A 16645-nucleotide genomic window follows, 5' to 3' on the forward strand; every position below is an offset into this window, starting at 1 on the left:
TGGTCTGGGTTGAGAGTAGTTCTGGTTCTGATTGTATGATCTAAATGGGGGCTGAGAGGCTTGAGGATTTTGTGGAATTTGTTGCATTGGTGGAGCTGGAGCTGCTAGTCCATTCTGTTGGAATCCTTGAGACCATGAAAAATTGGGGTGGTCTCTCCATCCAGGGTTATATGTGTTGGAGTATGGGTTGTAATTTGATGGCTTTCTCATTACACCTATGGCATTGGCTTGATCTAAGTATGAGTCATGGTCATGTGGCTCTGTTGATTTAGCAGTCGATAACGATGCTATTTGTCGAGCAAGACCTTCAACCATCTCCTTGACTTCTTTGATTCCCGAAGTTGACTCGCCAATTTGAACCTCATTTACTCCCTTAATTCGTCTAGTATTCCTGAGTGATCGACTTCGTTGTTGGGAATTATCCGCTTGTCGCTGAAAGAATTCCCAAATCTTTAATGCACTTTTTGACATTAGCACTCCTCCACTTGTTGCCATTAGCCATTCTTGCACATTCGGCAATAATCCCTCCAAAAAGTATTGGCATTGGTGCCATTTTTCGTACCCATGATGTGGACACTTCAAGAGTAGCCCATTGAATCGCTCCCATGTTTCAAAAAACTGCTCGTCCTCTCTCTGGGTAAACTCTGAGATTTCCCTGCGAATAGCGTTGGTTTTATGCACTGGGAAATATTTATTCAAAAATTTTGTTACCATTTGTTCCCATGATGGAATGCTATTAGCAGGTAAAGTATTTAACCATGAACGAGCTCTATCCTTTAAAGAAAATAGGAATAATCTGAGTTTAACGTCATCGTCTGAAAAATTTTCATATTTAAAAGTTTGACAAATTGCATGAAAATCATTCAGATGATTATATGGGTCCTCATTTTCTAGGCCATAAAATGTTGGGAGACAATTTAGCACACTGGGTTTTAATTCAAAACTCCTAGCAGCTACATTTAGGTATCTTATGCATGATGTGCTCAAATTAGCTAAGGGACTAAAATAGTCCTTAAATGGCCTCTCTTGTGGTGCTTGTAAATCCATTCCAAATTTATTTTTAATGTGCTTTTGTGTGCGAAGTGTTTTTTCTAGTTCAAGGTCTATAGGTTCAAGATTAGGAAATAAAGACCTACAACCATGCATGCAAAACAAATAAAATAAAAATAAATATAGGAACAAAATAAATAAAAATAAAGAAGAGGGAGAAATTACGATACTAACTTTATTGCGCTATTACAACATTTGTATAAAAATACACAAAAATAAATACGTGAAATAAATTAACTAAAAATTAAATTAATTAAAATAAAATAAAAAATTACAAAGAAAAATAAATTGAAAATTAAATTACAGAATTTTAAAGAAGAGAAAAGGAAAAAAAAATACTAACCTTTAAATGTAGATTCACTTTTTTTTTCTTTTTTTTTTAAAAAAACAATACAAGAAAACAATTTAAATGGAATTATTCACAAAAATTAATTTTACGAATTAAAATTACTTACCTCCCCGGCAACGGCACCAAAAACTTGTTGTGCAAATTTTAATGTACTCGCAAGCGCACGAATCTATTGTAGAATAGACTAATGGTGACGAGTGTCGATCCCACGAGGAGGTGGATTTTAATTATATGTAGAATTAATTTTGTAAATGGGTGGTTGGAATTGTGGTGGAAATGATTTAAATTATCCTAAATTGGAATTGAAATGACGATAATAAATTCTAAAATTGGAATTGCAATGGCGAGAATAAATTGAAGATAATTCTATTGAAATTACGTACTTGGGTATTCGGATCCGTATCAACATGCATCATGGGCTAAATAATCCTTATTAATGCCAATTAAATCATGAGGGGGGAATCCACACCTCATGAACCACGCTCTAATCAATATGGTGCTAAGGGCTTATCGTGCCAAATAATAATAACCTTGTACTAGAGAGCCGGTGTAACCAAGGGGGTATCTAGACAAGATTATTATTATTTGTCGACGAGAAGTCAAAACATCCACAAAAACTAGAGGGGAAGAGAAAATAAATTTACCAAATTAAGCCCATGACACATGTTGAGACTTCACCTTCAACCCAAGCTTGAAAGAAAATTAGCCACTCATAATTGAACTAGGGGCAAAATGGAAATTTATTAAAATACGAAGAAAATACAAGATGGAGAAGGAATTACAGAAAATGGATCCCAAAAATGGATTCAGAGATATCAAATTAGGGGGGGAGGCCCCCTTTTTATAGATACATGGAGTAAATTATGGCTATCGGATTAAAAACAGTTTGGACGCTCAGGATTGCGCCACGTCATCAGTCAACAGTCCACGGTTTGACCACGTGGATGAACAGTAACACGGTTTGACCCGGATGAACAGTAACACGGTTTGGTTGAAAATAATCCTGTGTGATGCATGCACCGTACGCGAGATTTTTCGTCCACTGATATGCTGCCACGTCACCATCAACAGTACATAAGAATTTTAGTCCAACAGGATCGTGACACCTCATCAGTCAATGCCACATCATCGGTCAATGCCACGTCATCGGTCCGTCTATGTGAACAGTGCTGTGAACAGTAACGTATATAGTACCGTATGCGTGAATAGTATCGTACATGTGAATAGTGCCATTTTTTCTTTTATGCTCCTCCTAAGGTTTTCGACCGTCCTGAGTTCAAAAGTGATGTCCGTTTTGCCATCTGATCTCTCCTTTATTGTGAAATGACTATAATGCCCCTAAAATACATAAATTACTTAATTAAAATAAAACACACGTAATTAAATCACAAGAATGTTAAAAACATAAAAGTAAGGGTTGTTAGTAAGACTTGAAATGTAAAATGATGGTTTTCTCCTTTATAAATATGCATTTTCTAACACTCAACAAGGACACAACACCTTTTCAGTTTGGAGGGGATGTATATCTGGGTGCTTTGGATATGTGTTTATATATGTGTTGTGTGAAGCTCTGATATCTAATATTTGTGTATGGATTTGAAATCCTAATGAAGATAAATTGAGTGTTAATGGGTGATTATAAAAATGCCAAGTAGAGACAATAATAGTTGCAGAGGGAAATTATGTCCTTATACTTAACCTTTGGTAGAGTTTTATGCGATTGCTATAGCAGAGCCAAAAGAATAGAAAAGATCTTAAGTTTGAGGAAAAAAGTTTGATTGATTGTGCCTACTATGAAATAAATTCTGCTCTAATGGCTCAAGTTGCTGAGTAACCAGAGCTGAGTATGTACCCCATATGCAGAGTTGCGTTCAAAGGCAACAAGAGTTATGAGCACTGCTGTAGCAATTACTTTATTTAAAAAAAGTGAGACAATAATACAATGAAGTCCTCTGTCTAGGGTATTGAGTAGCCAGGTATGTTCATGATCCCCATGTTTAGCCTTGAGTAAAAGATATCTCTAGATAAGATTATATTACAGATATTGCTACAGCAACTCTGATCTGTGCATGGTTTGAGTAATTGGGTGTCATCATTACAATTGATTGGCATTCACATGAAAAGTAAATATTACAGTAAGGAGGTTGAATACTCTCAAGTTTTTATTCGTAAAGACAGTACAGTTTAAGTATGTGAGATTTATGCTACCCCATATATGAATAAAATTGTGTTACTGCTGAATTACATGCAATCTCTTGGTAATGTTGTAGCATATCTGGAATTCAATCAAAGTAACACACACACACTGTGGACAGAAGGAAGCTTAAGTCTAGAACTGATTTACTATGGTCATTTTACATTATTGGGATTGTGATATGAAGGTGGAAGAATCCTTGCAAATTTGATAAAATAGCTAAGTTGTGTGTTGCATGATTGTTTATGTGAAGTGTTAATATGTTGTCATTACTTGAGGATAAGTAACGGTTTAAGTTTGGGGGTGTGATAACTCTATAAAATGAGAGTTATTATAGCAATTTTAGACTTAAATCAAGATCACTTAGAGAGTAAATAAGGTGTTTTTATCATATTTTGGTTATATTTTGCATAAACATTCATTTTAGTGAGTCTTAATAAGTTTTGCTTGAATTAAAGTAATTTGTGCTCAAAACATGTGCATAATTGTAAGTTTTAAGAAGTTTATAATTCATGAAGGGATGCTGAGATATTAGACTAGCAAGAGGAGGAAAGAATATGGCCACAAAAAAAGTAAAGCACAACCGGGAGCAGTGCAATGTTCTAGTCGTTGTCAGAGCAACCATTGCTGTAGCAATCCTGGAGCACTGAGGGAGAAAACTTAGCACGGGTCAGCCAGAATTGCGATCTGCAGTTTCCTAATTTAACTCATGCACGCCCAAAGCTTTTGTTTACCCTAGTTTTTAGTTATAAAAGGAGGCGGGCACCACATAAAACGGCGGCAAGGAATTATCATTAAACACATTAGAGAGAAAAAGAAGAAAAAGATCAGAATTCAAAAGGACGGCTTCAGCAGCATTGAAAAATCCCGCAAAGTTATTTGATTTACTTTTTGCCGTTCTTAACTTATACCTTTCTTTTTTCTTTGACTAATCTAATGTATCCCGTGAACAATATGTTGATGTCTGTTTTTCTCTTTCAGAATATAAACTAGATTTGCTTGTAGTTGAGTGACAAATAATCTAATGGGTTATTAATTGTTCTTATGAGTTGTTATATCATTGTTGTAGCATTTTATTCTAGTAGTTATTATTATAACTGTTATTTCGGTTGACCATCCATTTAATAGTTCAAGTTAAGATAGAGCCGCAAAAGGGCATGTCTTAGCGGATATTATTAGAGTAATACATCATCTTAATTTAAGTTTCCTGGATTAAGTTATCTTGAATCCCATAAAGGCTATACTTAAAGTTAAGATTTGTGACAAACTAGACATAAGTACTCACCTTATAGGGTAGAGAGAATAAAGGTTCATAAGACCATGCAGTAGGTAGAATAGCAACTGGTTATTGCTAATATACTTAAGGGTGTGAGAGTTCCAACACGCGACAGCTGAGGATGCAAAATAATTCTGCCTAGTACTGTAGCAATTGCTGTAACAACTGGTGTTAATTTGATGAAAAGCAGTCAGCCCATAAAGAGAGTTTGATCATTCAACTACCATATTCTCAATTGATTTTTAAACACATTTAATTTAATTCATTACTGCATTGTTTTATTTTATTCTCTCACAATTATCAATTTCACTAGAACCTACTTTACATTTGTTAACTTCGGACTTAAGGTAGATTGCACTATTGTGATTGCTGTAGCATTTTTAGTGACATCTATCCTTGTGGAGACGATCTTGAATATTCATCACTTTATTACTTGCTATGTACACTTGCACATTGGCATCAATAGCATTTGATTATAAAATTTACCAACACCTATCAACTTTGTAACCGAAAAAATTCGCATCCGAATAACAAGTTAAATCTACATAATTTCCTCTAGGATACCAAAGGTCAAGATCTATAGTTTCACTCAAATAACAGAAAATTCTTTTTATAGCAAACAAATGAGATTCCTTGGGACATTATTGAAATCCTGAACACAAACATACACTAAACATGATATCGGGTCTACTTGCAATTAAGTAAAGTAAAGAGTCCATCATACCTCGATACATTTTGATATCAACTTCTTTACCTTTTTTATCTTTGTCAAGCTTGGTTGTTGTGCTCATTGGAGTGCTTTGGTCTTTGAGTCATCAATGTCAAATCTCTTGAGTAAGTCTTTTACATACTTGGCTTGATTTATGAAAATTTTTTCCTCATTTTGTTTTATTTGCAGCACAAGGAAGTACTTCAACTCTCTCATCATACTCATTTTAAATTCTTTAATCATACAAGCTGAAAACTCATTGAACAAAGACTCATTAGTAGAACCAAAGATAATATCATCAATATAAATTTGAACAACAAGTGTATTTTGGTTTTTATGCTTAACAAAGAGAGTAGTATCCGCTTTACCCATCGAAAAATCATTATCCAATAAGAAATTCTTAAGCCTATCATACCATGCTCTAGGTGTTTGCTTTAATCCATACAATACTTTTGACAACTTATAAACATGATTTGGAAACTTTTCATTTTCAAAACTAGGGGGTTGTTTCACATAAACTACCTTCATAATATAACCATTTAAGAAAGCACTCTTGATATCCATTTGGAATAAAATAAAATCTTTATGACATGCAAATGGTAAGAGCGGTCTAATGGATTCTGGTCTAGCTACAGATGCAATTGTTTCATCAAAATCAATTCTCTCTTCTTGGTTGTAACCTTGAGCCACTAGTCTAGTTTTATTCCTTACAATCACATTGGATTCATCAATTGTGTTTCTAAATGCCCATTTAGTGCTTATAATGGATTGATATTCTGATTTAGGAACTTATTCTCATACATTGTTTCTCTCAAATTGATTTAACTCCTCTTGCATTGCCATAATCCAAGATTCATCATTTTTCGCATCCACAAAAGATTTTGGTTCAATTTGAGATATGAATGCAGTATGCTCACAAGTATTTCTAAATGATAATCTAGTTGTTACACCTCATGAGAGATCTCCTAAAATCAAGTCTTTAAGATGAGAAGAGACATACCTTTACTCCTTGGGGAGTGATTGAGATGTACCTTCATTTTGCTCTACATTTGTTTCTTCATGTTGTTCCTCTTGATTTCCATATGGTGGATTTGTTTCTTCATGTTGCCTATCTTGATTTCCATGTGGTGCATCCTTTTGGTTATCATTTGGTGACTCTTCTTATAGTTCTTCATCTGCATCATTATCAACAACAACTTTCTCTGCAGAGAAGAGATTAGATTCATCAAACGTAACATGCATAAATTCTTCCACAATTAGAGTTCTTTTGTTATAAACTCTATAAGCTTTTCTTAAGTTTGAATACCCAAGAAAGATGCCAACATCATATTTTAGATCAAATTTACCAAGATTATCTTTTGTGTTCAAAATAAAACATTTGCATTTAAAAACTTTGAAATAACCAATGTTGGGTTTTCTCTTTTTCCAAAACTCATATGGAGTTTTATTGAGATGAAATCTAATCAACACACATTTTAAAACATAACAAGTGGTGTTAGCGGCCTCGGCCCAAAAATACTTAGGCAAAGAATTTTCATTCAATATGGTCGTAGTCATTTCTTGAATCGACTTATTCTTTCTCTCAACAACTCCATTTTGTTGTGAAGTTCTAGGGGATGAAAATTGATGCACAATGCCTAAATTATTGCAAAAGATTTCAAATGCATGATTTTCAAACTCTCCTCCATGATCACACCTAATACATACAATACTATACCCTTTTTTCATTTTGAATTTTCTTACAAAACAATTTAAATGCATCAAGAGCATCATCCTTATTAGGTAAGAATAATACTCATCTGTATCTTGAAAAATCATCAACAATTACAAAAGCATAATATTTGCCACTTAAACTAGCATATCTTGAAGGTTCAAATAAATCTATATGAAGTAATTGAAGAGGTTTTGAAATATAAATATGATTTTTACTTTTAAAAGAGGTTTTGATTTGTTTACCAAATTGGCATGCTTAACAAATTCTATCTTTTTGAAAGCTGATTTTTAGAAGACCTTTAACTAAATTATTTTAAAAAATTTTTGAAATTAAATTCATGCTTGAATGTCCTAGTCTTCTATGTCATAACCAACCATCATCATGCAATGCGGAAAAATATTTATCATGTGTAGATGCACAATCTATATCAATGGTATAAACACTAACACATCTATTTTCTACAAACAATATCTTGCCATCACATGCATTCTCAATAACACATCTAGTCTTATCAAAAACAACTTTATAACCCTTATCACACAATTGACTAATGTTAAGCAAATTGTGTTTCAAGTTTTCAACCAAGCACACATTTTCAATAAGAGTAGATGATACATTACTGATATTTCCAATACCAATGATCTTTCCTTTTAAATTATCTCCAAATGAAACGTTTCTACTGTTTTCAATCTTAGTAAAATTTGAAAACCAAGAGTAATTTCCTGTCATGTGTTTTGAACATCCACTATCCAAGTACCACTTATTTTTCCTTTTCTTTGATCCCTGCAGAAAACATTTCTAAGTTTTAAGTATCTAAAACTTCTTAGGTCCTTGAGTGTTAGCAATGGTTCCTTTTAGAACCCAAACACATTTCACACCATAATATGCATTTCTTTTCACTGGACATCTATTTTTCAATGACCATCTTGATTACAATAATGACATACAACTTGATTATTAATTGAGGTACTCTTCACAAAGTAGTTCTTATAATACTTTTGTTTTAAATTTGGCTTATAACCAACACTTCCTTTGTCAAACACACATTTTTCTAAATTAACCAAGTTATGCAATATCTTTTTCCCATTTGTGAATTTTAGCACAATTTCATTTAACTTATTATTCTTCTTCTTAAGCAATTCATTTTCTCTTATCAATTCATCAACATGTGATTTTTCATGCTCATAAAAAGTACTTTGTTTTCTTTTAAAAGATGCAATCTTATCATGCAACATTTTATTTTCTAATTCTAATTCTTTTATCTTCTCATTCAAAGAATCCTTGAATTTTTGCATGACATCTTTTTTATTTGTGAGTTCTAGCATTTTCTTTTTAAGGCATGCATTCTTTTTACCAATTTTTATCCACTCATCATGTAGTTCGTTAAAAGTATTATGTAACTAATCATATGTTGGAATATCACTTACCTCATCAAGTTCATCAAATGATTCTTCCCCGATTGCCATAAGAGCTAGATTTTTCATTTCTTGATGCTCTTCATCATCACTCGTTTCCTCATCGCTATCATCCCATGTGGCTACCATTACTTTCTTCTTGAGCTTGTTGAGAAGAGGATATTTAGACCGTGTGTGTCCAGGCTTTTTACATTCATAGCAAGTGATTGACTCACTTTTCTCCTTTTAATTCTTGAAGTTTCTGAACTTTCTCCGCTCACTAGTTTTCTTGTAGAATTTTCTGAATCTCTTAGTCAGTATAGTCATCTCCTCATCATCCAGCCTGCTTTCCTCATCACTCTCATGTTTTGAAGCTTTGATTGACTCACTTTTCTCCTTTTAATTCTTGAAGTTTCTAAACTTTCTCCGCTCACTAGTTTTCTTGTAGAATTTTCTGAATCTCTTAGTCAGTATAGTCATCTCCTCATCATCCAACCCGCTTTCCTCATCACTCTCATGTTTTGAAGTTTTGAGAGCAATGCTTTTCTTCTTCTCCTCATGCCTTTTTTCTGCTACCAAGTCTTCTTCATATAAAATGAGAGAGTCAATTAAATCATCAATAGGTAAAGTATTTAAATTTTTGGCCTCTTCGATGGCAATCATCTTAAGTCTCCATTCTTTTATAAATACCTAATGATTTTCTTGACTTTCTTGCTATTCAAAAACGTTTTTCCTAGGACTCCTAGGGTGTTCACTATGTCTGTAAATCGTGTATACATAGAATACACACTTTCATTTTTTTCTATTTGGAACAATTCATATTGATGAGTATATCTACTGATTTTAGACTATTTAACTTGATTTGTTCCTTCATAGACAACCTCAAGTTTGTGCCATATTTCTAAAGCACTCTCACAACTTGATACTCTATGAAACTCTTTCTTATCTAGAGCGCAAAACAAAGCATTCATTGCCTTAGAGTTTAAATACATCTTTTTCTTTTATGACTCACTCTATTGACTTGAAGGTTTTGAAATATCATCTCTTACTTCATTTTTAGTTATAGGCATGAATGGATCATCACAAACAACTTCCCAAATTTCGTAATCTAAGGCTTGCAAATAAATTATCATCCTAGTTTTCTAATATAGGTAGTCATTACCATCAAAGAATGGTGGCCTAGTTGTGGATTATCATTCCCTAAAGGAATTCATTTTAGGTTGCCATGAATCTTTACTCTAGACGGTTAAGTCCTAATAAGAGAACCTTACTTTGATACCAAATGAAATACTATCTAAGCAACCTAAGAGAGGGGGTGAATTAGGATTTTAAAACTTATGGAAAACAAACCACACAACAATTTAATCTATTGCCATAATAAGAACAAAAACAATAAATTTAATCTAGCATAATAATCTTGAGGATTCTACTTAGCAAGCCTCCAAGGCTTCAACCACTCTTACAATTGACTTCCAAGGTATCAATAAACTTTTACAACAAGAGATTATCTACAATCTCTTAACCAAAGTGTATCCCAACACTTATAACCTCTCAATTTGATTTTAAAAAAGATTACAAAATAAATCTCTCTCACACAATGTGTTTGATTACAAATGAAATTCTAAAGTGTGAGTAAATGAGATGTATACAAGAATTTAAAGCCCAATGAAAGTTGTATGCTTAATAATTTGCTCAATGATAACATTGTAATCAACTCTTATTTGAATTTGATTGAGCTTATTTATACTTGGAGCTGAAAACAAGTCATTATTGACTTTCTACTTGAAGTCGGATCGTTGTTATCTAGAAGTTGGATCACCGTTTTGACTTGAGTAAGTGACCGTTCGACAGATTTTCAAATTATCAAATCGCCGTTATGGAAATGTCGGATCATTGTTATCTTCCAGTGACCTGCAAAGAAAATGTCGGCTTACCGTTTTTAAAAACTCGGTTTGTCGTTAGTGTCCGTAGGCTAAACTTCAATTATGTTCAATGTCGGCTAGCCGTTATCATGAAGTTGGATTACCGACAGTTTCCAAAGGCTAATCATTAATTATGTTTGATGTCGGTTAGCCATTATTAAGATGTCGGATCGCCAACAGTGTCCAAAAACTAAATCACCATGTCTGTTTGATATTGGTTAGCCATTATCATACTATCATATCGTCGATAGTGTCTAGAAGGTATTTTAACAAGGACATGAAATTGAAAACCAACTTTCATAAAATCATTTTTCATTTAAGTTCAAATCTTTACTATTTCAAAATAGCGATTTATTTAAAATGTATGAAAAACGTTTGAGTTTTTAAAGACTTAATCTATCTTAATCAAGTGTTTTATCATCAAAATCATTATTAAAGAAATATTCATGTTAACACTATATGATTATATCTAGCAAAAAATGTTCTTGCGAATGTAGGAAAAATTCATTCGGCAAAACAACTTTAAGAGAGGCTACAAAATTAGTATCAGACAAAGAGCATCTCTAAACGTTTGTACCTTAAGGAGCGATTTCACACGCTGAGAATGATTGAAGGTACAAAAATTTCTAATCATCTTAGTGTTCTTAATGGCATCGTGACAAGACTAGAAGCAATTAGAGTTAAAATTGAAGACAAGAACAAGGTGCTTAGGCTATTGTGGTCTCTTCTATCTTTCTACAAGCATTTGTTGCCAACTTTAATGTATGGGAAGGAGATTATGGATCTTGAAGAAGTTACCATTACTCTACTTTCAAAAGAAAGAAGATTGAGTGGTGGATGTAATAAAGCTTTTGATGATTCGGCATTGACAGTTGGTAATTGGAAGAAAAATAACTCCAAGAATAAATGAGTCTACTAGGTGTGTGTGTTGAGTGTTAGAAAATGCATATTTATAAAGGAGAAGACCGTCATTTTACATTTCAAGTCTTACTAACAACCCTTACTTTTATGTATTTAACCTTCTTGTGATTTAATTACATGTGTTTTATTTTAATTAAGTATTTTATGTATTTTAGGGGCATTATAGTCATTTCACAATAAAGGAGAGATCAGACGGCAAAACGGACATCACTTTTGAACTCAGGACAGTCGAAAACCTTAGGAGGAGCATAAAAGGAAAAATGGCACTATTCACATGTACGGTACTATTCACGTATACGGTACTGTCTACGTTACTGTTCACGACACTGTTCACATAGACGGATTGATGACGTGGCATTGACCGATGATGTGGCATTGACTGATGAGGTGTCACGATCCTGTTGGGCTAAAATTCTTATGTACTGTTGATGGTGACGTGGCAGCATATCAGTGGACGAAAAATCTCGTGTACGGTGCATGCATCACACAGGATTATTTTCAACCAAACCGCGTTACTGTTCATCCGGGTCAAACCGCGTTACTGTTCAAAGTCGGGTCAAACCGTGTTACTGTTCATCCGCGTGGTCAAACCGTGGACTGTTAACTGATGACGTGGCGCAATCCTGAGCGTCCAAACTGTTTTTAATCCGATGGCCATGATTTACTCCATGTATCTATAAAAAGGGGGCCTCCCCCCCCCTAATTTGATATCTCTGAATCCATTTTTGGGATCCATTTTCTGTAATTCCCTCTCCATCTTGTATTTTCTTCGTATTTTAATAAATTTCCATTTTGCCCCTAGTTCAATTATGAGTGGCTAATTTTCTTTCAAGCTTGGGTTGAAGGTGAAGTCTCAACATGTGTCATGGGCTTAATTTGGTAAATTTATTTTCTCTTCCCCTCTAGTTTTTGTGGATGTTTTGACTTCTCGTCGACAAATAATACTAATCTTGTCTAGTACCGCCTTGGTTACACCGGCCCTCTAGTACAAGGTTATTATTATTTGGCACGATAAGCCCTTAGCACCATATTGATTAGAGCGTGGTTCATGAGGTGTGGATTCCCCCCTCATGATTTAATTGGCATTAATACGGATTATTTAGCCCATGATGCATGTTGATACGGATCCAGATACCCAAGTACGTCATTTCAATAGAATTCTCTTCAATTTATTCTCACCATTTCAATACCAATTTTAGAATTTATTCTCTCCATTTTAATTTAAGTTTTAGCATATTCCAATCATTTTCACCACAAATCCAATCACCCATTCACAAAATTAATTCTACACAATTAAAATCCACCTCCTCGTGGGATCGACACTCGTCACCATTAGTCTATACTACAATAGATTCGTGCGCTTTCGAGTACATTAAAATTTGCACAACAGTGTGGACAATCAAGGCATCTTAAAAAGGATTGTCAGAAAGCAAATAGAGCAAGTTCGACAAGTGGCTTTAAGTAAGTATAGAAAGATACTGATAGTATTTCTAGTACAAAGTCTCTTATTATTATGGGAGACAATGATCCCTTATAATAGATTATGAAGATATCCTTATGGTAAGCTGCTAGTGCCATGGAAAAGGATGTATCACTGTTAACGGGTCCACAAGATTTGCACACAAGGCATGGTTTGGCATTTATGCAAAGTGTATAGTGAAATTTTTATGTTGATGGCTGAGGACTCTCAAGGAAGCCAACATGAGAGTAGCTATTTTCAACAAGGTGATCGACATGTGCCGAATATGTGTACTATGGATAAGGTAGAGTATGATGATTCTCGGTATAGAGAATTATAGCTGCTAGATAGAGGACAAGATTTTACCCCTTGTGGAGTGATTCTCATAAGCCCTATGTGACTATAGTTTTGGTGGAGTAAAGAAGGTGGAGACGACATGATTGTGTGGATACATGGTGGATCATATTTTGTCCCCTAATTGAAAAACTCGCCAAGGTGGAGATTGTTAGGAAATATGTCTTATTTTTCAATAAGGATTTCTTAGAATATTTTCCTTTCTGTAGGATTCTTATTTAAAGAATAAGGATTTCCTAAGACATTTTCCTTTTTGTAGTATTCTTATTTAAAGAATAAGGATTTCCTAGGATATTTTCCTTTTTTGTAGGATTTCTATTTAAATAATAAGTAATTTTCCTTTTGGGACTTAACTTATTCAAGGAGGAATATTACTAGTATAAGAAAAATGATTACTTCTCCTATAAGAAATAATCACTATATATAAGGAGGTTTGGTTCACTCATTGGGATAACACAACAATCAATTCTCTGCCTGTAGACAGTTTCTTGTGTGAGAGAAATAATAGGTCTATTGAAGGCTATTGGGGTTTTGGGTGTGAGGAAAATATTAGAGTGATTGTAACAATTTTTCACATAATGGATTTTTCTCCATTATAAGAATTTTCTGTATAAATTCTTATATTGTTATTAATTTTATTATTTACCTATTTTTTAATGTATTATTTATTTGATATATTTTTACTTGTAAGATCTTGGGAGGATTAAAAATTCCCCGACAACATGCATATTTTGTCACTAGTTTGCTGGTAGTTTGGTCTTCTTATTCAATACATGCAATTAATTCAACTGTATACATGCACAAAATAGAACTTGATTTTGTGTATGTTAAATTAGATGAGGTTTGGCATTTTGCACTTTTTGAGTTTGCACGAATCACGTGATGTTGAAAGTTTTTATTAATTCAATTTTATAAAGAAGAATTCTAATTAATGTGTAAAAATGTTTCATATTTCTTCAAGTTAATTGGTGAATTGAGGTCGTAATTTTCAAAGAAATTATCAGTTTCTACGTAAGGTCAGGTTAGACGTTTTGCATGGCTCACGACCCGATGATGATAAAACATTCATGGTGCGTTCACAAAACGAAAATCGGAATAAAATGGAATCAAAATAAATTGAAATCTGAATAAGGAATTGAAATAAAAATAAGTTGTTTACTTAAATTGTTAGAATCGAAATCAAAATAGACTCGATTTTCATTAATGTGTTTATTTTGTTTTGAAATTAGAATTAGAATTAATTATATTATTACTACTAAAAAATTATTAATTAATTATTAGCATAATTATTATATTTTATTCAAGTATTATGATTATTATTATTCAAAAGTTAATAATTATTGTTAATAATAATAATAATATTTGCATTGTTGTTATATATTAATTAATTATAGTACTTTTATCATAATCATCATCATAATTAATAATAATAATAACAATAATAATAATAATAATAATCCATTTCAAAAAAAATAAAATTGGAATCATTATCATCAACAAAATAATAATCCATTCCAAAAAAAATAACAATAATAATCAAAATCAAAATTATCATTATTATCAACAACAGTGGCAACAACAAATTATCATCATCGACATCGTCATTTTATCGAAGCGGAATTGTGGTCGTCGCAGACCAAACTAGAGAAGAAATAGTGACGAAACCAAGCAGATCAAATGGAGACGAAACTGAGGCGAAGACGGCCCAAACGAAAACGAAACACGCAACTAGCTATTACTTCACAAACGAAGAACTAGAGACGACAAAGATGGTGGTTGATTTTGGCAGCGTTGGTGATGGAAGTAGATGCAATGGCATTTAGCTGAGAGCTTCAATGCAAGAGAGAATAGGCTTTTGGGGATTTTTTTTAATTTATTGGTATTTATAATTTTCATTTAAAGGGAGGGTATTTTAAAAATGAGAGACTAATTTCCAACTCCCTGAGAAAATTAGTCTCCCACTCCCCATTCCCAAATTGAGGCAAGCTCACAATAATAATTTCAATTCCTGCCTTTATTTTGTGAAGTAAACGCTATCAATGATTTCAATTTCCCATTTTAGAAATTAAATATGTCATTACCTTAATGACACCATTTGAACCCGAGTAAATTATATAATTTCTATCCCATTCTAGTTGAGTTTCTCTACAATATTATATGAGTTTTTATAGCACTAATAATAGTGTTGTTGTGGACTCTTGGATTTAAGTATTTTAGTCTCAACAATTTATTTAATATAATGATAACAAAAATAAGTAATTAAAGAATAATATGTAGCCTTCAGGTTGCAGGTAAATGTAGATTTTTTTAATTAATTAAAAAATTCTATTTTATTGGAATAAAAATAATACAATCAATAATGGGGTTATTATTGATTATTGGATTTAAATATTAGAATCTTCACCCTTAATTTAATTTTAATGGATAAATAATTATGAAACAAGTAATATGCAGGTTGTGATATTTTTTCATAGTTTAAATTATTTTTTATCTAATCAATTGAAAAAAAATTTAAGTCACCAAAAAATTAAAATAATAAAAATGATTTTGAAATTAAAATGATTATGTACTATATCTATAACTGTACAATTTTACATTCTTTTTACATTTAGTATTACAAATATATATAATAGCAATTAAATAAATTTAATTAACAAGTAATGTTATTTCAATAGTACTTTATAAAAAAGATATTTCAGAAGGTCTTCTAATAATTTATATTGTATGAATTTAATCACAAAACCATTATTACTTAAACAATAATGATCATACAAGGCATTGCAATAAATTATTTGAAATATATTTTAATAATAATATTATATAAGTTAAAATAAATGAAAAATATTTTATTCAACAACTATAATTGAAAAATATATGTGTGTATAAAACTAAATGATGCCTTGGATATTTATTTTTAGAGTTAGATTATTTTAAATTGAATTTTTGACAAAAAAATGTAAACTATTGATTTCATGCATTCAATTGTGGATGATATAATGCCATAAAATGTTGTTTTGTCTTTTAATGTCAACCATTAGATTATGACATATTAATTGCTCAAATTTTGTGTCAAAATTTTAAATTAAAATATTTCAAATTATTTTTTTATAATCAAAATATAAAAATACACAACGAATTTTTTTTCTCATTCTTTCCCATGTAAATATTATTGGAGCTAATATTTTATTTATTGTCACCATTAATTTCCATAATAAAAGTAATGATTCATAGCAAGATAAAATTTTATAATTACAATAAAAAAATGTCAATAAAATAATCTTTCATGATTCATAAACTAAAATT

The 16645-nt window shown here is 32.1% G+C and overlaps 1 non-coding gene across 1 annotated transcript; it reads left to right on the top strand.

The window, feature by feature from the left end:
* Positions 1-559: 559 nt before the first annotated feature.
* LOC127900469 (small nucleolar RNA R71) lies at positions 560-663 on the top strand. Its single transcript, XR_008052652.1, has one exon. It is a non-coding gene; the product is annotated as a small nucleolar RNA R71 (small nucleolar RNA).
* Positions 664-16645: the final 15982 nt, after the last annotated feature.

This window comes from Citrus sinensis, chromosome 2 (genome assembly GCF_022201045.2).
Source record: "Citrus sinensis cultivar Valencia sweet orange chromosome 2, DVS_A1.0, whole genome shotgun sequence".
NCBI classification, from domain to species: Eukaryota; Viridiplantae; Streptophyta; class Magnoliopsida; order Sapindales; family Rutaceae; genus Citrus; species Citrus sinensis.